Below are 27889 nucleotides of genomic sequence, written 5' to 3'. Positions count from 1 at the left end.
ACAATGATGAAGACAAGTAAATACGAGAAATTAACAGTAGATATAAAAATGAAACAGGGCGCGGATCAAATATACAAGAATACACTTAACAGTAATTGACTCAAACAAAGTTCAAAAGAAAACAAAGGTAAAAAAACGATGTCATACGCGTGGCCGGGCCGCAGCAGCAAGTTCTTAAACCCTGAAGTCGGCGCGCAGAGCTTTCCCGAAGAATGCTGGCGGGCCGATCTTGTCGAGGTGGATGCAATAGCTGGGCGGGGTTTCCCGGGAGTCTAGATCTGACGACTTCCCTAAAGCAGGTTGAGCTAACTTGAGGCGAACTACCATGAGCATCGTTGCAGACGCTGGTTTTACGTCTCGTACATCAACTAGTTACTTGGAGTTCCGAGGCAGCTAGGCGGCCCAGGCGATACTGGACGGCACTAGCCACCCGACGGCTTCTCAGCAGCTCATAGATTCATCTTCTAGACTAATTAGCAGATCCCAAAACATACGCTTAAATAGCCTCTCCTTTCCATTGTTCCCTATATATAGGGGGACTGCAGGTATGCAGAGTTCACCTAATTATTTCATGACTCCTCCCAATAGTCTTGGCCGCGCCCCTTTCACCAGGGGCGAAGGAACGGTAGATTCCCCTCTCTCAAAGGTCGAGCCCTCGCACTGCACCACACGGACGCACACGCACACACCTGGGTCCTATAATTGGCGTGTCGCTTTCTCGAAAGTAAATGCCGCCTCGTGGGGCCACGACGTTCTTGACGCCCGTTAATCGGCGTGTCGCTTTCTCGAGACTATATGCCGCACTATGAGGACACGACGTTTTTGACGCCCGTTAGTCGACGTGTCGCCTTCTCGAAACTATATGCCGCACCGTGGGACCACGACGTTTTTTTTTTTTTTTTTTTTTTTTGACGCCCGTTAATCGGCGCGTCGCTTTCTCGAAACTATGTGCCACACCTTGAGAACGCGACGTTTTTGGCGGCCGTTAATCGGCGTGTCGATGACTCGAGAAACTATGCCGCTCCGTGACAGTGTGATATTGGTATAAGTGGTCCTCGTGGAAGTGAATCTCGGAGGACCGGTTGGGTACCGTACGCGTACGGGTGGGCAAGGTGGTAAAAGGAGTGCCCCCAATAACACATAGTGCAACCTACAGCCACGAATAAACTACCTGGGAAAGCAATGTAAACGCATTTCTTAGGAGCGAAGCTCCTTATAGCGGCACCCGTTCCGTCCCCGTCGTAGTAGTAGTAGTGTGTAACCAGTCTGAGAAAAATGAGAAAAAAAAAAAGTTGTCGCAGTTTCACCTGAAAGACGAAGCATCAATTGCGATAGCAAATTTGTAGAGAGCTATACGGAGTAATGATATTAGCTTTATCAGCTGTATAAATTTGAACATGCAGCAGCACCGGCAACGCGCAGAACTGTTGTCGACGCCGTCGGCGTTTTGCCCGCGTTCGCTCAAAATGCCTGCGGCGTTGGTGACTGTTGCCGGAGCTCTGATATAAATAGGCATTTGGTGCCGCAGCTAAACGTCGCCTCCCTTCCCTCCCCCTCCCCCCCTCCCCCACGGCCTCTCGCGCGTCGAAAGAAGGCGCGTTTGCTCTACATATATGGTGATTGTAAAGGAGGAAAGAGACGCCTACTTCTGCAGCCCTTAAGGAAGCACGGCGCAGAACGCGCGTTTGTTCTCCGCCGTGCGTTCACTCGCCGTGAAAGAGCGCGTCCCTCGCGCCCTTTCACTCGCACATACATCGTTCGGCGGCGCGCGGCGACGATTTAATCTCCATTAACGTCATACGGAACCTCACGGCGAAGGCGACGCCGACGGCAGAAATCTGCTTTGGAGTGTCCATATAATTGCTATCGCGACAAAAGCCACCTGCAGATCGCTGGAGAGGTCACGGAGAAAGAATATATTCTTTCTCCGTGGGAGAGGTTATCCTTGGCCATAGCCTCCTATATTTTTATTGCGATAGCAATTATATGGACACTCAAAAGCAGATTTCTGCCGTCGGCGTCGCCGTCGCCGTCGGCGTCGCCGTCGCCGTCGGCGTCGCCGTCGCCGTCGCCGTCGCCGTCGCCGTGAGGTTCCGTATGACGTCATTTGGAGATGAAATCGTCGCCGCGCGCCGAACGCTGTATGTGCGAGTGAAAGGGCGCGAGGGGCGCGTCTTTCACGGGGAGTGAACGCACGGCGGAGAACAAACGCGCGTTCTGCGCCGTGCTCGCTTAAGGGCTGCAGAATTAGGCGTCTCGTTTCTCCTTTACAATCACCATATATGTAGAGCAAACGCGCCTTCTTCAGACGCGCGAGAGGCCGTGGGGGAGGGGGAAGGAAGGGACGCGACGTTTAGCTGCGGCACCAAGTGCCTATTTATATGAGAGGCTCCAGCAACAGTCACCAACGCCGCACGCATTTAGAGCTAACGCGGGCAAAACGCCGATGGCGTCGACAACAGTTCTGCGTGTTGTTGCTACCAAAGCCGCTCACCTTACTTCGTATGAGATTGCTGTGTTGCTATCGCATTCATTGCTTCGCCCTTAGGGCGAAACTGTGACATTTTTTTCTAGATATAGCAGGCTATGCCTTAGCGCTCTGTCCTGTGCCTCTTTTTATTGCGATAGAAATTATATGGACACTCAAAGTGGATTTCTGCCGTCGCCGTCGCCGTGAGGTTCCGTATGACGTCAATGGCGATGAAATCGTCGCAGCCATCGTATGCTGTATGTGCGAGTGAAAGTACGCGAGGGACGTGCGCTTTCACGGAGACCGAACGCATGGCGGAGAGCAAACGCGCGTTCTGCGCCGTGCTCCCTGAAGCGCTGCAGAATTAAGTCTCTTTCCTACTTTACAATCACCATATATATAGAGGAAACCCAACTACTTCCGTCGCGTGAAAGCCGTGGGGGGATGGGAGAGAGGAAGGGGAGGCGACGTTTAGCTGTGGCACCAAATGCGTAATTATATAAAAACGTTGCGAGGCGAGAATGTGGTAAAGACTTCCGACGCTGCTCGACGAGTGTCCTGTTCTGACCTCATCGAAAACCTCGGAGCCGCCCGCAGAGGCACCGGCAACAGTCACCAACGCCACGTGCATTCGGTGCGAACGCGGTCAAAACGCCGACGGCGTCGACAACAGTTCTGCGCGTTGCTGGTGCTGCTGCATGTCCAAGTTTATACAGCTGATATAAACTATACTCGGCGACAGCTTTTCTTGACATTGGAGCCAAGGCTACGGAGGTGGGGCCTCCGCACATTTGTGTTACTACGCAAGTAGTCCGGCAGCTTGCAGCCGATTTCAGTTCCAGTTTCTGTTTTCGCTAGCTCGCAGCGCTAGTGTGTTTAGCAAAACGTATGCATGCAAAATGGGAACGTCAGAGTTAAACTTTGATGAGTGTTCATACATGCAGCTAATTACTCTGCTGTATATATATTTGTACACAGAAAATTTTCCGCTGTTCAGAAGGTTTTCCCAGCATTATTCAGCCATTATAACAGTGAAGCTTATGTTCCGTGTTCAAGCAAAAAAAAGTGCGGCAGCCCAGGATATACGGGTATGTGCGACACGTGATCGAATGTTAGTTTACAGTATTAAGCCCTGGTACAGGCGAAAAGGTAGGCCGGTTGCGGCCCGATCCTGCCACGCGCGTGTCTTGTTTCAGTTTTGTTGTATTCAGTTTACACCCACAAAGACTGTCAGCAATGATCGGCGCAGACTGCGCCTCAGTGTTCGAGAAGCTTCACAATTGTTGTAGATCGTTTTGTTATGATTGCGCGCAAGACGCGAACAGTTAAGCTTATTTCAGAGTTTGCGCGACCACCAGTGATAAGGCTGGAAAGTTCGATGAGTGATGTATAAAAGACGGCGTGTCCCAACGATGATCAGCTTTTCTATACGGCCGATGCTGTACTCGCCGCTATCAGTGCCAGTGTGTATTGTTGTAATCTGGGGCGCGATCTTGTACGCGTTCCAAAATGCAACGGAGGCGTTCCGTTCCATCGAGCCGCACACGATTGGTCAATTTGAACGTCGCGGTTGAAATTGGCCAATCGTGTGCGGCTCGATGGAACGGAACGCCTCCGTTTTGGAACGCGTACAAGATCGCGCCCCTGACTTTCCGTTTGCCGGCCGACTGCTGCCTTCGTAACGTCACAACCCCGTGACAATATAATAGCTATGCAAACTATGCAAGGTGACGAATGTCGCCTATCACACACCGCAGCTAAAAGTACCATAATGCCGCTGAATTGGAAGATTTTAAGAGAGCTTACGAATAATTGAATAGAGACTGATTCAGATCTATTATCGAGCTTCGTTGGTCAAGCACCTTCATGTAGTGTGATGGCCGTCGATGTTTTAGGGGCGAAGCTCCTTATAGCGGCACCCGTTCGTCCCCGTCGTAGTGGGTAGCCACGTCTAGTTTTATGAATTGCTCAATAGATGGCGTTGTCTGTCCGTATATGTATGTATACCCATATATACATATATATGTATACGTATAGTATAACCGGAAGCCGACTTCCGCTTCCGGTTCCGCTTCCGGTTCCGCTTCCGTTTCCACTTCCGGTTCCGCTTCCGGTTCCGGTTCCGGAAGCCAGCTTCCGGCTTCCGGAGAACGCTTCCGGCGTTTTATGAAAAAAAAGTTGTCGCAGTTTCACCTAAAAGGCGAAGCATCAATTGCGATAGCAAATTTGTTGAGTAATGATATTAGCTTATACAGAGTAATGATATTAGCTTTATCAGCTGTATAAACTTGGACATGCAGCAGCACCGGCAACACGTAGAACTGTTGTCGACGCCGTCGGCGTTTTGCAGGCGTTCGCTCCAAATGCGTGCTGCGTTGATGACTGTTGCCGGAGCCTCTGATATAAATAGGCGCTTGGTGCCGCAGCTAAACGTCGCCTCCCTTCCCTCCCCTTCCCCCCCTCCCCCACGGCCTCTCGCGCGTCGGAAGATGGCGCGTTTGCTCTACATATATGGTGATTGTAAAGGAGGAAAGAGACGCTACTTCTGCAGCCCTTAAGAGAGCACGGCGCAGAACGCGCGTTTGTTCTCCGCCGTGCGTTCACTCCCCGTGAAAGCGCGCGCCCCTCGCACCCTTGCACTGGCACATACAGCGTTCGGTGGCGCGCGGCGACGATTTCATCTCCATTGACGTGATACGGAACCTCACGGCGACGGCGACGGCGACGCCAACGGCAGAAATCTGCTTTTTGAGTGTCCATATAATTGCTATCGCAATAAAAAAAAGTTGTCGCAGTTTCACCTGAAAGGCGAAGCATCAATTGCGATAGCAAACTTGCAGAGAGCTATACGGAGTAATGATATTAGCTTTATCAGCTGTATAAACTGGGATATGCAGCAGCATCGGCAACACGCAGAACTGTTGTCGACGCCATCGGCGTTTTGCCCGCGTTCGCTCAAAATGCGTGCGGCGTTGGTGACTGTTGCCGGAGCCTCTGATATAAATAGGCACTGCGTGCCGCAGCTGAACGTCGCCTCCCTTCCCTCCCCCTCCCCAACGGCCTCTCACTCGTCGGAAGAAGGCGCGTTTGCTCTACATACATGGTGATTGTGAAGGAGAACAGAGACGCCTACTTCTGCAGCCCTTAAGCGAGCACGGCGCAGAACGCGCGTTTGTTCTCCGCCGTGCGTTCACTCCCCGTGAAAGACGCGCCCCTCGCGCCCTTTCACTCGCACATACAGCGTTCGGCGCGCGGCGACGATTTCTTCTCCAAATGACGTCATACGGAACCTCACGGCGACGGCGACGCCAACGGCAGAAATCTGCTTTTGAGTGTCCATATAATTGCTATCGCAATAAAATTCCGAAAGTTGTGTGCGTAGCGCGGAATCGAACCAGGGACCCCTGGCTTCCGAACGTGCGGCGCTAACCACTACGCCACGAAGCGCACATAGACACACGCACCAAGATGGCAATAAATACCCAACATTAACGAAAGGCCGCGTTTCTAGCGCGTTTCTAACGCGTTTGTGCTAGCGCGTTACGGCACGTGTAAGAAGCTGGTGTAAGACGCTGTGGCCTCTCCGCCTTCAACGCGTTTCGAACGCGCTGCCCAAGGCGGTGGCAAGCCAAGTTCAAGTCGAGGATGATGATAAGTGGTTCTTGAGGGAAAGGGAAAGGTTGGCGCTATCTTCGAGGAGCGTTATTGAATACGGGGGTATACTCTCTCAGCAGTCATGTGATGGCGTCGGCAAACGCGGTGCACGTTCCGGCATGTGTAAATGGCTGCGTAAGACGCTGTGGCCGCTCCCCCTTACTAGAGAGTACTGCACGTTTCTAACGCGTTTGTGCTAGCGTCCCCTTAAGCGGGAGATCCGATGATTCCTTCCGGAGCTTCGCCCACTCATCATCATTCACCCCGTGGATATGCTGTGATTTTTTTTTCCATCCCTGTGCATGCAGTATGTAACAAGTATTGTCCATAATACCAATTGTTATTGGTAGAAAAAAATAAAGAATGCATAAAAACAGTTCATATATTTTATTGCATCACAGCCATACGCGAAAATTCTCCAGGCCCGTGTGTTTAGATTTAGGTGCACGTTAAAGAACCCCAGGTTGTCAAAAGTTCCGGAGCCCTCTACTACGACCTCATTCATAATCATATCGTGTTTTTGGGTCGTTAAACCCCATAAAATATTATTAACATAACATTTTGCACTAGTGGCACAGAACGTGATAGCCATAACTTTTTTCTGGCACTCCATGTCGACATAACATTTTGCACTGGTGACCAGAACATGATAACCATATAACTCGTTGCTGGAACTCTATGTCAGCATAACATTTTTGCACTTGTGGCACAGAACATGATAGCCATAGCTCGTTGCTAGCATTGCTTGCCATAAGAACCATTTATAATAAACAAATCAAAATAGGTAAGAGCAGGAACACATTGATAACGAAGAATGAGACGGTAGAATACATTAGGAAATGAGTAAATGAAAAACAAAACAATGACAAGAAGAGGTATAACACTTTCAGGTTCCATTGAGACAGCAATGAAACGAGGCATCAAACACTATTGGCATGAGATCACACAGAAAAATGAACACAATTTTTAACGCTTCAATCCTCAACTAAAAAATTTGCCGCGTATCTGCGTGCTTCGCTGCAAATATCGTCGAAACACGATAGTCTTCTGCCGGCCGTACTACATGAGTGCTGGTCGATGCGCGGCCACCCGTGATGCTGTTCTCATACCATTTTCGTCCTGGCATGAAGGTTTGTTTGAACAGATTTCATTTTACCGCATTATTTCATCAAGCGGCCATTTATGTTTTGCCCTGCCTCAGACAGCGCTTCCTGTATGTTGAATCGGCCGCATCTGGCTGGCATTGATAAAATTGAGGAGGCGCTGCGTGAGACATGGCCGCCATCTGGCAATGCATCGGGAAACATGAGCTTGTGCAGAGGGTTTCCTTCCTCCATGGCAGAGGGCGCTCGTCGGCGCGCAGTCGGGGAACGTCGTTCGTCGGCGCGCATAGCATGGCATTTTCAGCGCAGCTTAAGAAACTAGGGTCTTTAGAGTTACGTATCTATGTATTTTCTATTAAAGGAACACACCTCCTAATACTTACCTAGTGATGTTGCGCCTCAGATATGCGTAATATTTACTTTGTGATCGATAACGTTCACAAGTATGAACAGCCGTACCAGTTTAAGTAGTGTGGGCGGTAAGCAAGTGGTCCAACTTTGACCGGGTGGCTGAATCGGGTGACAGACAGACCAAATTTTCAGCGTTTAAGTTCCCCAAGAAAGAAAAAATGTGGTTCTCGCTGATTCAGCGTATAATCTAAATGTTCACGGCCGTGATACATCATCACATCACAGCCGCCATGACAGTACAGTGCACAGTACACGGCCGCTGACACACAAAAAGCACAGGTTTGAGCCTGTCGCATTTCGATGGATCAGAAATGCCAGATGCCCGTGTACATATGTTTCGGTGCATGTTAAATAACACCGGGTGGTCAAAACTTGTGCAACCCTCTAGCACGGTATGTCGCATAATCCCATCGTCGTTTTGGCACACAATATTCCAACAATTATTATCACATCACGGTAACGTAACCAGAACATAAACGAAGTGCAACGAAATATAGAGAGATCAGCAGATTGAATTAAAATGTAGTCAATAAGCAATAAAAGTGTAAATAAATAGCAGTGACTGATGGACCTCAAAAGCAATATCGCAGTTGCTGGTTAAGCACGCGTGTAATCCTTTGGTTGAAGCTTTGAAAAAGCACACATGGAGATGCTCATGACAGTTCATCAATTCCGCTCATGTCAGAGCTGCTCGACTCATCAGAAGTACTCGAATCTGTGCCCAAAGAAATTATGAGACTTTCTCTTTGGCTGTCTATAATGCCATCTCGCTCCCATGCCTCATCCTCAAGCCTTATCACATGAGTGCAGTCTCGGAACCAGTTCTGCGGGGTCACACCGGCGATTCCTTCCAGCATAAGCTTCTCGACTGAATCGATCTTGAAGTCAGTGTTCTTCGAAGCAACATAGACTTTGACCTGGCTCCACACGAGTGTTCTTCGAAGTAACATATATATAGCCTTTGACCCCGACAAGGACGTGTGACTAGTCCATCGTGTACGTCTTGCGGTGGCTGCGAGACACTTCAGCACCTCATATTTGAATGTCACGCTTTCAGTGCGCAACGCAAATCACTAGTGAGGGACTACCATCTCCTTGGCCTGCGGTGTACGACTCTAGATGAATGTTTATACCCCAGTGGTTGTGCGTCTCGACGTGATCAATCTCATCGTGCTCTAAGAACTTAGGGGCGCGTTTGCAACCCGCAGAAACTATTTATTTTATTTTACATTCTCTAGTAGCTTGACCTGCCGGGACGGGCCCTACTGTATGTTGTACTTTATTCTTTGACATTTGTCATCTCTCTCTTCCTTTCCTTCTTCCTCCCCTCCTTCCTATCTTTCCTTCTGTTTCTCTCGTCCTTTCCGAAGAGTAGGCAGGCGTTGTGCCCCTTCTGGTGGCAGTTGCCAGCCTTGCTTCTCGCTTTCTCTTTCCTATGTATATGTTTTCAAATCAAATAATAATAATAATAGCCTTTGACCTGGCTCCACACGAGTTCTATTGGATTGAGCTCGCAGTGGTAAGGAGGCAAGTGCACAACCTCATGACCGGCAGCACTGGCAAGTGTGTCTATCTGGTAAGCAAGAAACATGTGCTTATGCTGCTTAACGAGCTGCAGCAGTTCGCTCTTCAGTTGGTCATCCGAAAAAGGGATACTTTTCGATTTCAACCAGCACTGGATGTCGGCTTTTCTTGATGATGAACTTGGCACCTTTTCAACTTGAGCACTGTGACACGACGTATTATCCATCACAATCACACTGCGTGGCTTGATGTTCGGTAGCAACTGTTCAACAAACCATTTTTGAAAATGCGGAGCATCCATTTCTGTGTGGTAATCACCAGCGCCCTTCTTGGCACGAAACACTAGGGCGGCTCCATCAACAAAGCCTTCCACACTGCCAGCATGCAAAACAATTAGGCGTCCTCCTTTACCACTCGGCGCACGGAGACCTGATGACGAAATGCGTCTTGACGGGACATCCCTTTTGTGTCTGTCCATACGGTCTCCTTAGTGTGGCCAGCGTTTATCCAGGTCTCTTCAAGGTTGTGTATGGTCCTGAAAAAGAAAAGAAATCAGTCGTATAGTTAAGAGCTTACCTTTACTGGCAACAGCCCATTAATAAACCAGCGGCCTTTATTCAAGGTTATGCCCCTGTTACAGCGCGAAGAATCCATTAACAAAACCCATGTGAATACATATAACAAAGATGAGCTGGCAAAACTCCCCCTGAGAAAGACTGAAGCGAATGTTTACAAAACATATTTCAGGCTGCTCATAAAAGCTAATGAAACCACATCCCCAATTATGTGTACAAATTATTCGCTGAATAAAATTAGGTATTCTTTTCTTCATGTCATTTAGTTCCCTTGCTCCTACGCGGAAAAAAAGCAGTAAATCTTCCCAAACAATGTGACGGGAAATTCTGCAATAGCGAAACGCTCAGTTACATCTTCGACACAGATCATCGCATCCTCGGCTGATACTATTTTCCACAGTACGAGCGCAAACATGAAAAGCTACCATATTTTACTGGGGGATTTCGCTGCGACACAAGTTAGGACTATGTAAGGCTTTCGATCACTCGCGGAAACAGAACACGTTTGGCGATCACTGATGCAAAGCATACCTCTCGTTTTCGCTCACCGTTAGGTACACACGCATGCTCACCATTCGCGTCTACACTTTTACCAACAAGCACGCGCAACGGAAGTTTGCAGGAATTAAAAGAACGCAAGAACTTACCGCTGCTGCCTCCACATTTCTCGGATTGTTCGGAGGTACTTTCGACGCCAAGCAACGATGTCGTCTCTTTCGAGCAATGCGGAATTCTTTTTTTCTCTTTCGGAAGACGAACCACAAGTCGTTCAGCATTCGTTGCATCGTGCGAGTGCTGATCGTCGGCATGTCCATGTCAGGGTCGCTGATCACCTCATTGCGTAGCTTCTCGGACTTAGGCCGTTCATTGCGCATGAAATAGCTGTGCACTTTGCGCCGCAATGCTGCCAACGCAAACGTGTCGTAACGCAGCAGCCTCGTCTTGGCGGTCATGCGCTTCCCAGCTTCGCTTGAGACCGAGAAATACAGTTTCTTACGCTTTGGAGAGGAGAGTGGGGCCCGCAGAGCTTCAGTCTTGATTCGAGTTACCGTTCGCATACTCACTCCGGTGAGTTCGGCGACAGTCCGGCACACAGAATTGGTCGACCAGCTCGGGCTGACGGCGCCTTACTCCAGCGTAGACATTGCAGATAACCTGCTTTGTTTGTTTGGAGACCCACTTCTTGTCACATTTAGAGTATAGCCTCCTCGGAGAACGAAAAGGAGACTTTGCGGCCACACGCAGTACCGCCGGCACCGGGGGACGCCCTCTTTACTGAGAGAGCAACCATCAGGCGGTGCGAAAAACGTGGTGCCGTCCAAGAAATAAAAAAGAAAGAAAAGTTAAGGCGCACGATAACTTTTTTCCATGAACAGCTTCTCATACTTGTTCTATATTTATAATTAGGAAAGTTTTATTTATTCGGGCCAAGTAACTCTTAGAATCAGAAAATAAAATAGGTACTATTTCCTGGCGTGCGCGCATGCAGGCGGTTCGGCTCTGTAGCTTCCTCAGTGCTATCAAGAAAAGCTGTCGCCGAGTATATCCTTACTCCGTATAGCTCTCTACTAATTTGCTATCGCAATTGATACTTCGCCTTTCGGGTGAAACGGCGACCTTTTTTTTCATGCTCTGTCATGCCGTTCAAAAGATATGCTATGTGACAATATGCCTGAATCTGGTGTTTAAATATTTGTTGCCAATGGGGATAGAGACGATGGTGGCACGGCGTCGAGGTTGACACTATGGGAGCCTTCATTGAAGTACTACAGGACCTTGAATGGGACAAACATTTCCAGAGGAGGTTTTAAGAGAAAGCTTTAGCTAGAGGATTTACCATCTAAATACATGCGAACGGAAAAACAGTTTTTCTCGACAAGCGACTGCACCAGATTTGACTGAACGTCTTGCATATAAAAGAAAAGTTAAAAATCTATTGACTGTATTAGGCGGGATTTTTACTTAGGCCGTCAATTTTTAAATAAATGATTGAAAAACGCACAAATTGCAAACCAGAATTATCACATCTACTATTCTTACTCACCAAGAAAAATATCACGATTCTGTTAACTGTACTTAATACAATTAGAGCGCACAAAACTTGTGTATTATACACTTCTCTCAAATAAACCTAAAATTCGTGCATGAGATTTTTGGAAAACAGTAGTAAACGTTGCAAATATTTCATATGAAATATAAACTAATATATCACATGTCCCCTTTAGGTTCTCCAACGGATGTATTGTACAGAAAGGCGAACACTATTTTTTGGGGAGAATTACGGGTGTGTAAACGTCTTGCTTTTTATTGCGATAGCAATTATATGGACACTTCAACCGCATTTCTGCCATCGGCGTCGCCGTCGCCGTGAGGTTCTGTATAGATAAAACCTTCGCCGCGCGCCGTATGCCCGAGCGGAAGCTTGCGGGGACGCGCACTATCACGGAGAGCGAACGCAGTCAATCTCCCACGCGCAAGCAAGGCAGCGGGAAGCCAGCGCCGGAGGGAGCGGGGGGGGGGGGGGGAGGGGCACTTTTCCTGTGCCAACAACCGCGCTCGTCGCTCGCTCGCACCGTCTCTTATCTCCACACGGCTTTGACCTTTCTATGCGCTGTGCATTCGCCGCTCAGTTTCCGTTGAAGCAATAGACCACACGCACCTTCGCCTACAGCTTAACTTCGCCCGCTGCGGCGTATGCGCTTGCTGCCAGCGTTTTGACAGTCGTTGTCTGCAGTCATTCAGTGTGATCTATTCGTTTGTGCGCGTTCACACCACGCTTGTTCATTCAGTTAGTTATAGTCGGGCCACATTTTCCAACGCACGCTACACATGCAATGCTGCCTGCATCAGCAGCGCAGCGCTACAGGTGTGTCCCTTCGCACGCGCTGCCCACGGGAAGCGCTTCTCATCAACACCACCGTTTCACACGCGCCTTCTCGTGGTCATCGATTCTCTCTTCATGTCGGTCTACTTACGCCGCAGCACACCTGCTTACTTAATCTGCTCATGTTTACTACAATTCATATTGCTACCAAAGCCGCTCACCTTACTTCGTATGACATTGCTATGTTGCTATCGCATTCATTGCTTCGCCCTTAGGGCGAAACTGTGACATTTTTTTATATTGAAACACATCGAGTTCCATCGATTTCGGAGAATAACATTGAAGTTACAAATCAAGTTTTAGGGGCGAAGCACCTTAGGGCCGAGCCTTGTCTCTCGTAGTCCGCAGCTCTTGTTGGCATGGAGACCGCTATGTATGTATGTACACGCACATATACATATATATATATATATGTATATGTATAGTATATGTACTCCAAGCTCCGGCTTCCGGAAGCCGGAACCGGAAGCCGACTTCCGCTTCCACTTCCGGTTCGCTTCCGGTTACGGAAGCCAGCTTCCGGAGAACACTTCCGGCGTTTTTCACTCTTGTCCGTAGCTAGGGGCGCTGCGGTGCACAAGGGCGTTCGTTCCCGACGCGCGCTCTCTTTCTCGTCCGTAGCTGTGGTTTACCTGAATGATCCCCCGGTGCTTCGCCCACTCATCGTCATTCACTTCGTGGATATGCGGTGATTTTTTTTCTACCTATCGTAACTAGAATCTACCTTTCTCTCTCAAAATCAATATAGTTCATTCAAATCGGTCCATGGGTTGTTTAATAAAAGCCTTTCTGCGTTTCACATGTATTTGAATAGATGACATTGAAGTTGGCCCCGAGCTGAAGCTTCCTCTTAAAAAATCACCGCTCGAGCACTCCGTACAGATGATTAACCAGCGAAGCTGAAACGTGCGGCCTCGGTTTTTATCACTGGGTTAATCCCGACGGTTCATTAAAGTATTTCTCAATTATTCGTTACGTCTTTGTGTTTCTTAATGTGATTACACACGTCACTAACGGTATGCCCGCAGTCCGCCTTTGTCAATTGCGTTCGATGTCTCGAGTTTGCTCGGCGGCAAGGTTTGCAGCATTGGCCCGCCATTGCCGCTTGCGATTCTTCTAAATTAAATTGCTTAATATTAAATGTGTCCGTTACGTAAGACAATGAATGGCTCATACCCCCTTAAGAAATGGCTCATACCCCTATAAACGCGGCCTGCCCATTACGACGACGGATCACAAGTGAAATTCTACGCGCGAATGATGAGCGGCAACGCAGCCAGCTGTGGAAGACGACGATGATGAAAGCGGGAGCATTGGCCGGAGCGCAACCCGAGGGGTGCCAACGAGCTAGCTGCGGAAGAGGACGATGACGCTCGAGCCAATGCTCATGATGATAGTTTTCTGTGGACAGGCGACGAACAGACACTTTTTCGTTTCGCCTAGCTATATAAAGCTTTGCTTCAAAAATATCGCCGCCCCTTCCCCTCCGTGAAGGTGGTCGAACAGTGAAGCTGTGTAGTTACACCGAGTGCTAATTACGAGTGTCACATGTGCATGTGTTGCACGTAATGCAATTGGGTAAACACAAGTAAACACAGATCTACAGCAGGATGTTATATTGAAAGGTTGCGAGGCGAGAAGACGCCGCGACTTCCGACGCTACTCGACCAGTGTCCACTTCTCTGGTCGAAGCCTGCCGAGCCGCCGCCAGAGGCTTCGGCTGCAGTCACGGACACCACGCGCGTTCGGAGTGAACGCAGAGAAACGAGGACGGCGTCGGCAGCAGCTGTACGCGTTGCGCGTTATCTGAAAGGGCGCGGCGCACAGAAACACCTTCTCTTATCGCCACTCCTCCTCGCGCCCAGCGCGGCCTCTCATTGGTCGCCTCCTCCCTCCATGGCGCGCCATCTCATTGGTCGCCTCCTCTCCCAGCAAGGCTCTCCTCCTCTGCTGGCCACGTGACCTGTCCTCCCCCGGCGCGGCTCTCATCCTTTCCTGGTCACGTGACCTGCGTGACGCTAGACATACGGCGAAGGGTCGACTATGAACAGCGAAGCGGTTCAACGTCCCTGAAACGGTTTGGACAAATTTCGTAGGCGTATAGGGTACAGCTACAGTAAAGCATTCGTACCACAATTTGAGTGAGGCGTCCTATATTAAGAGCTGCGGGCAATTACAAGTTACCCTCCTCCTTAGCCATGCTTCTTCGTCTCAACTCGTTCGCCAAGCGACCGGGGCTGAGTTCCGCTTCACTGGCTCTGCGTCGTGATGTGACGTCGTGTCGTCCAGTTCTGGTGCCGTGCAACCAACGCGCCAAACCTCTCCGACCTCTCCACCAGACGCCCTGCCGTCGATCCCCAGCGAGAGCTACCCAAGGAGCGGGCGTTTTGATTGTTCTTTAGCAGCGCCCACTCGCTGCGCGAGCACGGTATTGTGGTAGTAATCCTCCGGCGTGAAGTGACGGCCGCAAACGCGTAGTTCCAGGCGCCGATCGGATATCGACACCCCGATGCGCTGCAGCCACTCCGCTCGACTGTTGCCTTGCAGAGTGACACGATGTCGCAGCTTGACATTTCGCCACTCGCCCACAATGCAGCACGTGTGATTCAGGGTTCTCGCGAAAAGAAACGTGGAGAACGCGCCAACACGCAGCTCGCTGAAATACAAGCAGGCCACACATGCCGCGTACCGGAAGTGCTTGAGTGTAATGATCAACTGGCGTTGTATAGTCTCTTTCCGACTGCTTTAGCGATACAAGTTAACCAATATTCCAACTATTACAAACAACATTGGTTCAACGGAAAGTTGAAAAAATTACTGACGACGCAACGGGGGCATCCAATCGGATAGCTCGCGTGACTGACGTCACGCGCACCCGCTATGCAGCAGGGTACGGAGTGAACGGAACTGAACTGAACTTTATTTGGTCCTGAGAAGAGCAAGTCCCCCTGAAAACTCAGGGTAGCGGCGCCGCTGCGATCGGTAGCGATGTACACATCAGAGGGGCCTACCCTCAGTACGTTTGCACAAATTGGTCAAAATCGTTTCAGGGTCCATTTAAAAGCACGCTTTAGCTCGGTGGCTTCTATCGAGTAGATGGGGAAGGAGTAATCGTTTTTCTCGGCAACCAGTGCACCAACTTTGATAACGATTGTTGCATTTAAAGGAAACCTAAAAATATAGTGACGTCGATATTTTGATAGAAATTGTTGTGAAAAACGAAATGATCTTGCTTGCAACTATGTAACCCAAGAATAAAAAATTGTTTACTAATTCTGTAAACTGTACATAGTAATACAAAATGCACCTAATATAACTTGTAAAGCGAACAAAATAAATTTTTTTGGCACCGCTGTGAAATATATCATGTCATGAGAGTAGAACTTTTGGAACACATTCGTAAACATTGTAACAATTAACGAAATGCGATAAATTCATATTTCAAATTTGACCGCTCTAATAGATGCAGTTTACAGAATAGCGATATCTGTTTTTGAAGCAGAGTAGACCATTTCTAAATTTTGTGCTTCTATATTAAAAAAAACATACGCATTTCGGCGAGTTTTCTAGAACATTCTGTACCTAAATAAAACAGAAGAAAACCGCTTTCCACAAACCCTTCAATTTGTATGTCTCTCTCAAATGCAAGAATTATTCAAATTCTTAAAGGATTATTTCGTAAAAGCGTTTCTGCGTTTTTCATGTATTTGAATAGAGGCATCAGACTTAGCCCCGAGGTAAAACATTCTCTGAAGATAATATTTATTTAAATCCTCCTCGGTTATTTGTCACTGCGATCACAATTATTCGGACACTCAATACGCGTTTTAGCCGTCGTGGTCAGCACCTCGGTGCTGTCTGTCCAGATACTGACGGCACATGCTAAGGTAACGCGCCGACCGTTGGGGGCCACGTGATCAGCTGTCGATTAGGAGAAGAGAGCAAGCGATGCCATTAAAGTCTACATATAAGAAAAAAATAAACCTTGGGGGTTGTACGCCAATCTGAACATTTCATACATCAGAGACAGGAAAAGTGTACGAAGTGGTATCATAAAGTTTCAAATGTGGCTCTGCTTTGAAGGAAATTATTTTTTGTACGTCAATGAGTGTTACAGTCTTTTGAAGGCATGACCAGCCACGAACGATGAAGAGCGTTTGCTGCCTTAAGCCGCGACATTCGAAGCCACTTAGACGTCGATACACCTATGTGTTACCATAAGCTATGCGTTATGGTAACGAAAAGTTGGCGGCTGAGACAACGCCCAAGCTTTTCAACCGAGGTGAGATGAACGGTAGCAAAAGTCCACAACACCATTCGCTGAGTGTGAAGGGGCAAACTGGTAAGAAATGGCTACTCTCTTGGCATGAAGCGGGCAAGCTTGTCAGTGACGTAATTTCTGTGGGACTGAAGTCTGCCGAAGGCTAAGCCGCAAAATGCTTCTGCGCTGATGGCATCTCTTGAAGTGTCCTACAAAAATAACGAGTGGAAGTAATAAATACACCTAATCCAAATCGCTCTATTTGGCCCAGCCTATACATTCAGCAAGATATCTCCAATCAGACTGAACAAAAGCTGTACTGCTGAACAGGCGAAACAGACGCCGTATATCTCACCAGCCGCTATATAAAAAAAAGACACTCCATACGCCCCTCAGACACGTTATTTCATTATGTTCACACACGTTCTGGCCTTGAACTTCATCTGCCTGCAGAGGAAGTATCTTACCGAAAGGGTCTCTCAAGGGCACGAGGGCTGCGTCATGCTCACTCGTGCATGCAGAGAGCCGGCAGGCGTGCAGTATGCGGCCGCTTTCGGCAGGAAAAGAAGGGGGCTGAAGGAGCGACCCTTGGTGTCCCGATATAGAGCACTGGTGACGACGGCTACGCCTGTTCAACTCCCCGAGGGGGAACCCATGTCGTCGCCCCACCTTCGGTGTCCAGAACAGAGGTTGCCGTTGTGACTTCGCTACTGGAAAGACGCCGACAGCTTCGTGTTTTTGCGCCAGCCGTACTGCCAGTTCTGCCGTCACGCCTGACAACTTCAGATGTGTCAGGCTTGCATGAAGCAGGGAGAAAAGAAAGCGTAACTTCGGCGGGGGCCATCAGATTGGCTCTTTTAGTTGTCGCTGAAGACAATGTGTAAACACATGGGTATTGCTATTCGCATGCTACTTTGAGATATGAAACCACGTCTGTCCCGATTCAGAGAAATTAGCCTGGAAATCCGCACTTTCTCAGGGGATGACTGTAATAAAACTGCAACCACATGAAGCGCATTTATGATGTAGTCGAGGCGTGGCGCCAGCTTCATTTCGTCCGTACATTTCGTACTTCTGATCCACGCGCTTACCAGGCAATGCTGATATCGTTCGCTACGCAGCATCGACACGATAATAGCAAGCTTTTCGCGGAGCGTAAAACAGATTTGTTGATGCTGGGCGACGCTAGATAATAACGCCACAGAAATGCATTCCCTGTCGCTGCCAGAGTCCTGTATCTGCGACGTGAAATAAACACATGAAATAAACGAAATGTTTACTTCACAGTGAATGCTTGCAATGTTACCGTAATAACCTACGAAAAAAAATGTTATATAAATTTCGAGGACGCTTAAGCTTCGCCTTTAAGAGTGGAACGACTATAGCATTCAAAGATCCCCGGCTGCTTATCAGGCTTCCCGGCAACGGCAGCTTTCTTTTTTCTCCAACTTCGCCTCCGCATGCGGCTGCCGAGGAAGCGAGCACCATCCGAATGGTATTTTTGCAAGTAGCAAACCGCTGCGCGCCTCTGTATGCGTGGTAGAAATGCGGGAAAAGGGGCTTGTGTTTGAGTTTGCGCGAAAGAGAATTATGTCGTCTCGATTATTCAAATTACAATCCTACGCTGTCACGTCTGTAGGTTGTGGTTACGTCGTATTTTACGATTTTTCTGACGCATTTTACTTTGAGAAATTCGATTAGTTTACCAGCGCCTCTGCGCCACGCGGAGGGCGTGCGTGGTGGGGGTGGTTCGGGATGATTTTCTTGGCCGCACACGCCGACGCCGCGACCGACACCGACACCTACGCCGGATTGTCTGCGGCACGGAGCCTTTAACGCTGTCACGTTAAAAATATCTAACCTTCAATTTTTGCTTGATGTTTCCCAATCCTAAGCTGCGAGCCAGCGTGGCGCCACGTAATAAAGATGTGCCCTTCACCCAGACTTAAGGTATCCTGAACACATCTTTGCTACTACACGATAAGCAAGCCAGATATGTAGGCTAAAACGGACTGTTACATGCGGAATGCATGCAGTATTGTGAAAATCTACACGGATACGCACAAAGTGCAAGTATGTATACCTGGGCACGCTACTCGAGGTGAAAAGAGCACCGATGAGAAAGCAAACTGGGCATTATGGAATCGTCATCACCATTCATTAGCTTACATAGCATAAAAAGTATGAAACGTACTGAATTTGAGAAATGACGTACTTTCTTATGGTGTCTAACTATCCGTGTCACTCGAACGCAACAAGTAGCTATTTCACGAGCTATTTCAAACAATCTTTTTCCAACCACTTCCACTATAACAGAATAAGTTGCGTTAAGAGACTTTTGATCCAATTTGTCACTGTAACAAGGAAATAAAGTAGTTTTTATCGCATTTATTTAGCTTATGCCCTATGAGTCCCTTGCGCCGTGCTGTCTATTGAGCACGAGTTTCTGAGCCCATATATATATATATATATATATTTGCAGTGAATCTCTGGAGTGCATTTACTTGTGTCGTGCGTATCATGTGCATTCGATTTTTCGTAGACGTATAGTGTTAACATGTGTTATGTGTGCGGTGCCATCTGCTATATGTATGCTGTAGTGAAGGAGGCAGGGTATTTTGTCACTGCGGTGTCCCGGCTTTAGTTCTACCTCCTTATATTGAGCATAAAACGAATCAATCCTTGAGTGACACAAAAAAAGTATTGCTCTTGCGTTTTGAAATAACAAAGCCATTTTGATCTAAAACTAACCGCTACAATCCCTGTCTACTACCAACTGAAGCAAAGACAGGAAAATTTACAACAATGCCATCGCCACACCAGATTGTAACCGTCGTCGATGAAACGTGCGATGACATATAGGCGTGCTATTACTTCTAGTGAAGTCCCTTGTCACAGTACAAACAAATGCAGCCCAGAATTGGCAGCTCCGTATGCAGACAATAGAAATTAAACTCAGTGTGACAGCTGGGCGAGCTCCTCTGCAGTCATGGTGGAAAAAAAAATCGCGCGAGAAATAGGACACAAACGCAAGAAGCGATTAAGTGATACCAGCGCTAACTATAAACTGACTTACCCACCAGAGAAAAATATCTTGAGCCAGGGGTAATAGAACAATATGAAGTAGCCGTGCTGTGGACATACATTTCTTGCTAGCTTCGCATTGAATAGCGAGGGAAGATTCAGAGAAATTCTGTTCACAAAAAAATTTGATTTACCGGTCGAATGCTATCCGAGTCATTCCATTACCTGTCAATTTCAGAAAGCTTTAAAAAAATTTACCAGATGACAAAGTGCTGTGTGTTTTCTAGGCGAGAAGTCAAGAACAAGGAACACAGTAGAAAAAAAAAGAGAGCTGTGAACAGTCAGTGGCGGTGATCGAATGAAGCCAGGCAATGATTTGCTCCGCTCTGTTAGAGCAGGAAAACAGGGGGAACAATAGTGTGAAAGATTGTATTTCAGAAAAAAATAAGCACAGGGCACGTCGATAGGGCAGAGAAAAGACGTCTGCGGAGGGTGCTTTTCAAACCATTTCCGAGAACGACTTCGATTTACGGTGCAGGTTGTCCGGAAGGACCCCTGTCAGCGTTCACGTGAAAATAGCGTCAAATCATGAGTCGTATCAGCGAGAACCGCTGGCAAGAACTGTCGCTCAAATGTGCGGTGCAACCGTGGCTGTTGTCGTCAGTCATCAATGGCCCACGAGCACTGAAGGGCAACATGGCAATCCAGCGTCACGGGATACGGAGCGCTCATGCAACGGAGCATTCTCGTTGATTTAGATTCGCATGAAAATATCCAACAGGAAAACAAAGCTGGAAGGTCATTCAAGCTTATTCAACTGCGCATGATACACTGTTGTGGCTCCCCTCGCATGACGCCAGTAGGAGGAGAATCGGACGACTTAATTTTGGACTGCTTCACAACCTTCGGGGTCGGCCCACATTTTTAGATTGCACGTTCTTCGGGATAGGCCCAGCTTAAGATATATATATATATATATATATATATATATATATAATAAGGATATTTTAAAGAATTTCTGCGTTTTAGATGAAAAAGAATCACAGCATATCCACGAAGTGAATGATAATGAGTGGGCGAAGCACCGGGGGATCATTCGGGTAAACCACAGCTACGGACGAGAGATAAAGAGAGCGCGCGTCGGGAACGAGAGAGATAATTACACCATCTTCCCGTAGGGGAACCCTGAGTAGTATGCGAAGCAGCCATGGGGTCGACTCAAGGTAGTTTTATCAGCTGTATAAACTTGGACATGCAGCAGCACCAGCAACGCGCAGAACTGTTGTCGACGCCGTCGGAGTTTTGCCCGCGTTCGCACCGAGCGCGCGCAGAGTGGAACCGTAACCGGAAGTGGAACGGGAAGTGAAACCGGAAGGAGAACCCGAACCGGAAGTGGAACCGGAACTGGAAGTGGAACCGGAAGTGGAACCGGAACGCCATCTAGTGAACACTTCATAAAACTACAGGTGGCTACATACTACATCGGAGGAAGGTCCGACCCACGCCCTAAGGAGCTTCGCCCCTAAAACACCGATGCCGATATGAGATATACTGTAGTCAAGGAAACACGCCCGTGGCCTCATGGTTACAGTTTTTGGCTCCTGTGCTAGAGGCGCTCTGTTCAAATGCGGTCGTGCGACAATTTTATTGATTTTCATATGTACGTGTATATTCGGAACACACGATTCCAGTGGCTCCAGCGGCACATATTCAATAGCTCATATAGGCCTACATTTTTATAACGCACTTTGTCTAGGATCGGCCCACGAAAGAGGCTAGAAATACGCCCGATACGGAAAGCGGGGTCAACTCGCCAAGAAAGACTGTCTTTAAAATATGCACCTCAAACTTAACCCGCTGTACATGAGTGACCATCTCGTTTAGACCCCAACCTCTATATACACGAATGAGATTTGCTTATTCGTCGACTTCGATGTCTGACATTCACACGGGACCTTCCAATTGCTTTCCTGCAGGGCTCCAGGGCACCAGGGATTAAAAAAAATAGATCCAGGGGATGTCATCTTTTGTGAAGCCCGCGTTAAAATGCAAAGGCATTTTCGTACGCACAAAGAATTCCGGAAAGTGCTTATCTCAAGACTTGAAAATACAAAAAAGGGATATTTAGAAAACGTGTCGTAGTAAGCCTTTTTATCTTGAATGACATTCGAGAAATCTTCAGACTGAGGCGGTTAGTCACACGAGTAGAATTAAGTCCTCAGAAACACATTATTGATTGTAAGAGAATGGAAGGCACTTTCAGCTATGCAGGCGTATACAAGAACTTGCCGCGTCTGGCACCTCGCGGTAGTGTTCGAGGACAACAGCCGCTGCACAAAACATCCCGACACAATCAACACCAACATATGACTTCCCATTCAGTGTCGCACCGAAAGAATCGAAAGTTCACACTTTTTTTCAAAACCGAGATCCCTAGTCGTATTTATGCGGTATTTAATTTTTGGTAGTTACATGTACAGCATGTATCCATATGACTGTGGATAATATAGACATTACTAGGTGTATTTTAGGATTGTAGCATTATTTTGTCGGATTTCTAAGCGGAAAATTGATTTTCGTTAGGTGGACAGACAAATGAAAAATGACTTTGCGAGACCTTGCTTAGAGCTCCCTATATAATCGTCTCGCAATAAAACTCACAATACGCTTCCGGTTTTAACCATGTATAAACTTGCCTCGTTTAGTTGACCGAGGAGACGTGCAAAATCAACTAAGCTGACTGCATGACGCATGAAAACAGGGACGAAACCAGTATACAGTCACTATTTTTAAAGCACACAATTTCGCTGCAAGCCAAGCATAACATGTCCCCCTTTTTCAAGAAATATAACCTCTGGGAATGATGATATTCTTTGAAAACACCGTAAGACCACGAATATAACGCAAAGCCTACGGGTATGGCTCTTTCGCTGGCGTGTCCTCCTTCCGGTGTGTCATGGATAGCGCGTAATATCTGGGAGCGCAAAGGGGCGGGCAGGACTAGGAGGTGTCTCGCCGATTATTTTGTCAGTAGCGATGGTATAGAGGTCCCTCCCGCATCACAAACCTGGAGTTAGTCGTTGTGACTGCCAGCGAGGTGATGGTTTCATTCAGGGCTCTATCTTCGCGTTGAGCTTTCTGTATGAGCCATCAACGCCCGGATTTCGGGAAAGACCTTCAGCGAAGTAGTTCAGAGCACTAGGCTCGACGTGGCACGTCGTAGGTGTACTCTCGAAGGCGAGTGATGCACCGTTCTAATTTGTGCTTTAGGCGCTGCTTCGAAAACATCCCGGTAATCGTTGAATTATCTGTCACAAATCTGAACTTGCTCCCGAACAAAAAAAGCCGGCAGATCCACGCTCTGTGGGAATCGATGTTATGCGAAGCAGTGTGCGGGCAGCCTACCAAGTTAATGAAACGACCATGAGAGCACCGAGACGTAGGTGGCTCTTTCATGACCTACATGACACGCATAGTCATGACATTCATGAGTCCCTTCAGCTACACCTAAGAGACCTTAAGGTGAAAGCCTTAGTCATGGTCATGACTATGACTACGACCATCAATATTTAGCCTTTTCCATCACTTGGTACCACATCCGAACCCATTCCATTGGTTTTTCAGTGTTAATCTTCTTTCGCTGAGTCATTCTCATTTTTCCTGAGTCATGGTCATGACTGACTTCTACCACAATCCTTTAGTATTTCATTCACTTAGTGCCTACGTCTAACCCATTTCAGTGGTTTTTAGGGTATTAATATTTTTTAGCTGAGTCATTGTCATTGTTGCTGAGTCATGCCCATGATTAAGACTTCGACCATCAACCTTTAGCCTTTTCCTTCATTTAAGTACCTACGTCCGAACCCATTTCAGTGGTTTTTGAGTGTTAATCATTTTTCACTGAGTCACTGTCATTTTTGCTCAGGCATGGTCATGACTATGACTTCTACCATCATACTTTATTGTTTCATTCACTGAGTACCCACGTAAGAACCCATTTCAAGTGGCTCTTGAGTGTTCATCTTTTTCCGCTGAGTCATTGTCATTTTTGCTCAGTCATGATCATGACTGTGACTTCAACCATCATTCTTTAGTGTTTCCTTCACTTAGTACACACGTCAGAACTCGCTTCATTGGCTTTTGAGTGTTAATCTTTGTTGCTGAGTCATTCTCAGTTTTTCCTGAGTCATGGTCATGACAGACTTCTACCACAATCCTTTATTGTTTCGTTCACTTAGTACCTACGTCCGAACCCATTTCAGTGGTTTTTGAGTGTTAATATCTTACGCTGGATCATTGTCATGACCTACATGTCGCGCATTTCATGACATTTATGTCATGACCTATCACTTATCATCTTGTCATCATGGTTTCATTCATTACCTCTATGTTATCTTCTTCCTGTTCTAAAGCTGCATATTTGTTTGCGAGCACCAGCTTGAATTTGTCTGCTTTTACCCTTACTGCGTCTAGGTTGGCCTGTTTCCTCTTCACTAATTTCACTGTTTCTCCTTCAAATTGAGAGAAATGCTGGACCTCACTAACCTATGGTCACTGCACTTTACCCTACCTAACAATTCTACATCCTGCACTATGCTGGGATCGGCAGAGAATATGAAATCTATTTCATTCCTTGTTTCTCCATTAGGGCTTTTCCAGGTCCACTTCCTGTTGCTGCGCTTCCTGAAGAATGTATTCATTATTCGGAGCCTATTCCTTTCCGCGAATTCTACCAACATCTCTCCTCTTGCATTCCTAGAATCGATGCCGTAGTTGCCAATTGCTCTCACCAACCAGCTTTTTCCCCACTTTAGCATTGAAGTCGCCCATGTCTATAGTATATACTGAGTTTGCATCTTTCTCAATGCTAATTCAACATCTTCATAAAACTGTTCTATTTCTTCATCATCGTGACTGGAAGTTGGGGCGTAGGCTTGTAGTAACTTCATTTTGTACCTCCTATTCAGCTTTATTACGACGACTGCTACCCTCTCATTAATGCTGTATAATTCATCAACTGTTCCCCGCTATGTTGTTATGGACTAGAAGTCCTACCCCAGATTCTCTCTTATCTGGAAGACCTTTGTAGCAGAGGACGTGGCCGTTAGTCAGCACTGTGTAAGCCTCACCAGTTCTTCTAACCTCACTAAGGCCCATAATATCCCAGGCAATGCCTGATAATTCCTCAATATTCCTGCTGAGCTAGACTCACTCGACAGGGTGCGCGTGTTGAACGTTGCCAGGTTCAGTTTCTATTTGCGGCCTGTCCGGACCCAAAGATTCTTAGGACCCTCTACCACGTCGCTGATCCGACCGCCGCCTTGGTCAGGTGCTCCGCAGCCACTGGGGACTGAGGGCCATGGGTTAACTTGTAGGAGTCATGAGGGAGGTAGTGGCCGAATACTGCACCAGGGAGGCCAATTCCTGTTCTCGTGAGAGGAGTGACTTTGATGAAGCTTAGTGGGCCTGCCTAGTTTCGTTGCACCTGAACTAGTATAGCCCCACTAGCTCTCGGCAATATGTTTTTTGCCGGTGTCAGGCACCACTCCATGCCTGAAAATGTGGTGGACTGGAGTAGGACTCGAACTTACGACCTTCAGATTTGATGTCGGGCGTACTACCTCTGCTCCACGCCACCACCGTTGGTCTAACTAGGTTAGTCTCAGAAGCAGCAATTGAGGTGGGAGGTAAGGCACCAAGGCAACCTGTAGGTAAGCTCTCCCAAGAATGAAAGGACCTAATAAAGAAACGACAAAACATGAAAGTGTCCAACTCAAGAGATGAGATAGAATTCTCCGATTTGTCAAAACTTATCAACAAGAAGAAAGTAAGGGATATTCGAAATTATAACATGGGAAAGATTGAGGAAGCCATAAAATTTGGACGCAGCATGAAATCAGTAAGAAGAAAGCTTGGCATAGGACAAGGCAAGATTTTGCACTGAAAGGTAAGCATGGTAATATCATCAGCAATTTCGATGACATAGTAAAAGTAGCGGAAGAATTCTATACTCACCTGTACAGTGTCCAAAACACCCAAGCTACTTTCATTCGAAATAGTGATGAACCGGATACAGAGGCTCCTTCTATAACTAGCGGATGAAGTTAGAAGGGCCTTGAAAGACATGACCAGGGGAAAAGCTGCTGGAGACGATGGAATACCAGTAGATTTAATCAAAGATGGAGGATATATTATGCTTGAAAAGCCTTGCGGCCCTTTATACGCAATGCCTCACAACTTCAAGTGTACCAGAGAGCTGGAAGAACTCCAACGTTATACTTATCCATAAGAAGGGAGACGTTAAAAAATTGAAGAATTACAGACCCATTAGCTTGCTTTCAGTATTGTATAAAATATTCACCAAGATAATTTCCAATAGAATCAGGGCAACACTTGACTTCAGCCAACCAAGAGAACAGGCTGGCTTCAGGAAGGGATATTCTACAATGAATCATATTCATGTCATCAATCAGGTAATCGACTGGATTACTGACTCTTAGACTGGGAAGGCTTAGGAGTGAGGATCAACGGCGAATATCTAAGCAACCTTCGGCTTGCAGATGACATTGTCCTATTCAGCAACAATGGATACGAATTACAATAAATGATTCAGGACCTTAATCGAGAAAGTGTAAGAATTGGGTTGAAGATGAATATGCAGAAGATAAAGATAATGTTCCATAGCCTGGCAAGGAAACAAGAATTCAGGATCGCCAGTCAGCCTCTAGAGTCTGTAAAGGAGTACGTTTATCTAGGTCAATCACTCACAGGGGACCCTGATCATGAGAAAGAAGTTTGCAGAAGAATAAAATTGGGTTGGAGTGCATAGGGCAGGCATTGTCAAATCCTGACTGGGAGCTTATCACTGTCATTGAAAAGAAAAATGTACAATCATTGCATTCTACCGGTGCTAACATATGGGGCAGAAACTTGGAGGTTAACAAGGAAGCTTGAGAACAAGTTAAGGACCGCACAAAGAGCGATGGAACGAAAAGTCTTAGGAGTAACGTTAAGAGACAGGAAGAGAACGGTGTGGATCAGAGAACAAACGGGGATAGCCGATATTCTAGTTGACATTAAGCGGAAGAAATGGAGCTGGGCAGGCCATGTAATGTGTAGGATAGATAACCGGTGGACCATTAGGGTTACAGAATGGATACCGAGAGAAGGGAAGCGCAGTCGAGGACGGCAAAAAACCAGGTGGGACGATGAAGTTAGGAAATTTGCAGGTGAAAGTTGGAATACGCTAGCGCAAGACAGGGGTAATTGGAGATCGCAGGGAGAGGCCTTCGTCCTGCAGTGGACTTAAATATAGGCTGATGATGATGATGATGATGATGATGATGATGATGATGATGATGATGATGAAACTTGTCGTCGACTCTCCAGATGACCGCTGGACGCTGCCGATTACATTTCGGAGAAAGAGAACTTGGACACGGTTCACGGGAAGGGGCTCATGGAGGACAGGTTTAGCGGGTCTGAGGCTGTGCGTCGGCCGCTGCGCGAGCACGTGGTCGAGCTGTTCGAGCACGCTCGAACAGCTCGACGCTGGCGATCGTCCTTTCTGCTGGCCGGCCTCGTGCGCATCGTAAGGGCGACGCCCCGGAGCAACGCCCTAATGGGCGCCATCGGTATCGGGGCCGTGTAGCTCACCATGTTCACCACAGAGGTCACCATCATGGTCACGCGCAGCGGCCCACCTAATGCGCAAATGATGTGTACAGTTTAAAAGTTTCTGGCGTTAAAGAAGCGGGAGATTATGCAACGAGAGGAATGTGGGCAAGCTGGCCAAAGTTAATGGTAAGGTACAGGTCGATAGCACGATAAGCAACAAAGAAAGAAATATGAAAAAGCGAGATGAAAGAGTAAAAACATGTATACGTAACTGCTCAAGCGAATTTCATTGGACGAGACTTTGGTAAAATAAAATTAGTTCTTTTTTGCGCAGTAATATTCCAAAAGGTAGTCAGCGGTTCTTGA

The 27889-nt window shown here is 47.4% G+C and overlaps 1 pseudogene; it reads right to left on the bottom strand.

Moving 5' to 3' along the window:
• LOC119456712 (roundabout homolog 2-like) overlaps positions 1-27889 on the bottom strand; it is an 81159-nt pseudogene that overhangs the window by 8098 nt on the left and 45172 nt on the right.

This window comes from Dermacentor silvarum, chromosome 6, assembly GCF_013339745.2.
Source record: "Dermacentor silvarum isolate Dsil-2018 chromosome 6, BIME_Dsil_1.4, whole genome shotgun sequence".
Lineage (NCBI taxonomy): Eukaryota > Metazoa > Arthropoda > Arachnida > Ixodida > Ixodidae > Dermacentor > Dermacentor silvarum.
Note: the sequence above shows the minus strand (reverse complement) of the source record. Positions and strands in the feature narration are given on the sequence as shown.